At 33.7% G+C, this 3,612-nt stretch overlaps 1 protein-coding gene across 1 annotated transcript in view; it reads left to right on the top strand.

The window, feature by feature from the left end:
* The first annotated feature begins 698 nt into the window (after positions 1 to 698).
* The window catches only part of LOC311093788 (glutathione hydrolase 1 proenzyme-like), a 26,019-nt gene continuing 23,105 nt past the window's right edge, over positions 699 to 3,612 (top strand). Inside the window, exons 1-2 of the mRNA XM_084131381.1 lie at positions 699 to 780; positions 1,272 to 1,381. The gene's annotated coding sequence lies outside the window, so the exon portion shown is untranslated. The remainder of the gene's footprint in view (positions 781 to 1,271; positions 1,382 to 3,612) is intronic.

Genomic DNA, 3,612 nt, shown 5'->3' with positions numbered 1-3,612 from the left:
GTGACTAGCAGCCTTGTCACCTGACCTGAATACTGTGCGCTGATTCGCTAAAAACTGACTTATCGGGTTGTTCACAAACAACAAGGGTGCTTGTCGGTTTCTGCTGTAAAACATCAACTCGCAAAGCCTTGACAGTGGACAATACCGGCTTTTGTGACAAAACGTGTTAAGGGTTCAGAATGTTCTAATGCACGAAAGTCTGTTCATTTTTTTAAACATGATGTTTATTAGTTTTAGCAAATGAACTCATATATTTAACAGTGTAATTGCTGTACCTGTTACATCTGCAACCATGACAGCTACCTTGACTTTTTGTTATACATATATATAAAATATTTTTTCCTGCTTTGGATTGTTCAAAACATTTGGCTATGTAGGCTTTACATTATTTGTGACATGTTTAAGATATCTTGAATAAAAATTTGTGTGGTTGTTTCTCTGTTCTTCTTGCGATCAGAGGTGTTTTTTATAATTAATTTTGACTAAATGCATGTAAGATTGTTTTATGATTCAAAATGTATAATGAAAAATGAGCTTGTTACAACATATGGGCAAATATTGGGATGTGGAATAGCAGTGTGGAAGGTGGGAATGTTTCTGAAAGAAGTGAATCCTGGAAGTGAAACCTTACATAAAAACTCAACCAAATGACCTAACACAACACATCAGACAGTGTGTCTTTTACAAAGGATCACCGCATACGCAGAAGTCTATGTAGGTTTCCTTGTTTTATTACCTCTACGATTATTACAACACTGAATACGCTGGTAAAACTCGTTGGTAAGTTTAAGGTTGAATCCAGCTGCTACTTCTCCAGTTACTGGCATGTGCGCTGCTACTTTAAAAATGTGACTGCACCAACCCTTAAAAGTAACTGGTGAATAACTAGCTGGATAGTAAGACATTATATTTACAGATGGTGAAGTGTAAATCTGTGTGGTGAATGCTGTTTGATTGAATAACACTTGTCTGAGGTTAAATTGCTCTTGTTAATTTATGTAGAATTAAGAACTTCTTTTGGTTTGTGTAGCTTTTTGAGATGCATTGTTATAGCTACAATATGTTAAAAAATATATATATATATATATATAAAAAATAAATTTAAAAAATCATCGCCGCTAGGGGTCGCTAACCGCTTACAATAACAAAGGTGTAGGTTGATGACGCAGTAATAAGTGGAATGATGGGACTCACTGTCATGCTGATGGATCTAATAATGTTTATGGATGAGTGAAAACAATGTTTTTTAACATGACTGTGGTATGAAGCAGGTCGCGATTGCTAATAAGAGACAGATATCAGCGCCACACGCAGATATAAAGGAATGAGGACATTTCACTCTACCAAACTACCCGCAAGTGCTGAATTATTACTCACACAGGTCAGTTTATTTGACGAATTTAAACTTGTGAGGTAACGCAGCGCTGTTTTATTTGGTCTAAAGTTACACTATCATACTAAACAGCATTTGAGTGTGTTGAAAGTTATAATGTTATTCTATGTGTTAGTTTGTTGGCTGTATGAGACTAGCAGTAAGCTAGATCAACATTAGAATAACATACTGATCATATTCTAACATTTCATCATGTTGAGCTTTATAACATTGATTTGTTTTATATTTTTAATTTGCTCACCTGTCTAATAAAGTACATGCAAGAGTGGTGTCTCTGTCAAGTCGAAGTTTGCCGCGAAGCTCTCGGCATCTCGAAAACGCCACGCTGATATTGATCCTCGTTTTAGTTCTCCTTTTGTCCCAAAGTCTGCTTGCCATGGTCCATAATGTTTGAACGAAACAACAACAGCGTGATGCTAGACGTTACGCACTACGCAATTGTCCACATCTGTCGCCATGGTTACTATGGCAGTACAAGCAGAAACCAGGGATAACGCGGATATTACGTCATTGACAGGTGACAAGTGAACAGGGATGGGCATTTTTTTAAATTGTGAATTTCTCTGAATTTACAAATTCTTGGAAACATTTAGGATAATGAAAGAAATCTAAGAAATATATAACCCTGTGCAACTTAAGGGGGTTTTGGATCTTTTGATACAAAATTTTTACATATTGTACCTTTAATATATTTATAATATAAACTTACACTTGACACTCACAAACAGGCCTACTTCTTTTACTACATGCTACCCTCACGGAAAGAAAATATATTTCCATATAAAAATATATTAAATGGTTTAATATATGAAATAATATATTGAATAATACATAAGGAATTGTCGCTTTTCATATATTGAAAAATATGTGACAAAATATTTACTATGTAACTGCAATGCATATAGTCAGTTTTGGTTTAGTTTTCACTGTGTTCTGTTCCTGTTTGCCTGTGTTTGTCTACATGGTTTTTGATTGAGTTTTTTAAAATATTTTTCTGGTTATGTTAATTATCCCTGTGTGCATTTAAGCCATTAGTTTCCTTCTAGTTTCCTACACTGTTAGACCTTACCAGGTCACTGTTAGAGTAAAATATAAAATATATAAAAAAAAAATGAAATAATATTTCATATTATTTTTTTCATATAATTTACTGTTAATTGTGCTTTTTTTTTACTGTAATCTACATTATGTTACTGTAAAAATGCATTAAATTAAAACTCGAGTTAACTAATTTCCCTTGCAGAAACCGACCATTACAAAGTATTGTAAATAAAGAGATTTCCACTGGACCAGCAACTACACAGCAATTACCGCCTGTTAAATAAAGCAACATGCAGAATATCATCAATGTTGCTTGGTCTTATCCTGGACTGAAGCACATGCTCTACTCTTCAGCACAATGGTGACCCAAACAAACTAAATTTTACAGTAAACTACTGGCAACAGTGTTGCCAGTAATATACCTGTTTTATAACTTACAGTTTATTACTGTTAAAATACATTTCGTGGGTGTGTCTTTTTACACTGTTAACCCTTTCAACCCCACAGGAAAAATTCACACTACAAAAAGTAAAAAGTAACATTGAGGCAGTGTTGCAGTGAGATAATTAAGTGAATATGTAAGTAATTGTTGAGCATTAGTGATGAACACCTGCTGTTAACAAGCAGAATCACTGAAGGAAAAAGGAATACACTAACAGAAAATAGAGAAACACAAGAACTACAACTGACTTCCAGCCATTACACATTATTACACTTATTATTAACCAGTAGGGGTGTGACGAGACGCTTACTCCACGAGACGAGACACGAGATTGGGTTCACGAGAACGAGACAAGACGAGATTTTTACAAATTTTTTAAGAAATCCTCAATGATGAAATATATGAATGGAAAATAGTATTTTATTCAACTGAAAATCACAAAATGCAAAACAATTTATGTGCATTTTGAAATCAACTTGTAATGAATGTTATTTTACTTCTATTTTAATGAATTCTATGCAGTAAAGGACATGCAAACACTGCAAAATGTTTTGCTATAAACTCTACCGTCTGGCTTCTCCCCTGTATGATTTCACATGAGAAATCTAACTCCTTTCCACAAATCGAACATAAAAAAAAATAAAACAGTATAAATAAAATAAATATAAATAACTGAAATAACACTTTAAATGCAAACAGTAAGTGTGTATCCATAATCAAAGTACTGCTCTCTCAA

Source organism: Abramis brama (genome assembly GCF_963993115.1).
Source record: "Abramis brama genome assembly, chromosome: 12".
Classification (NCBI taxonomy): Eukaryota; Metazoa; Chordata; class Actinopteri; order Cypriniformes; family Leuciscidae; genus Abramis; species Abramis brama.
The sequence above is the reverse complement of the archived record's forward strand: the minus strand, read 5'-3'. Positions and strand labels throughout refer to the sequence as shown.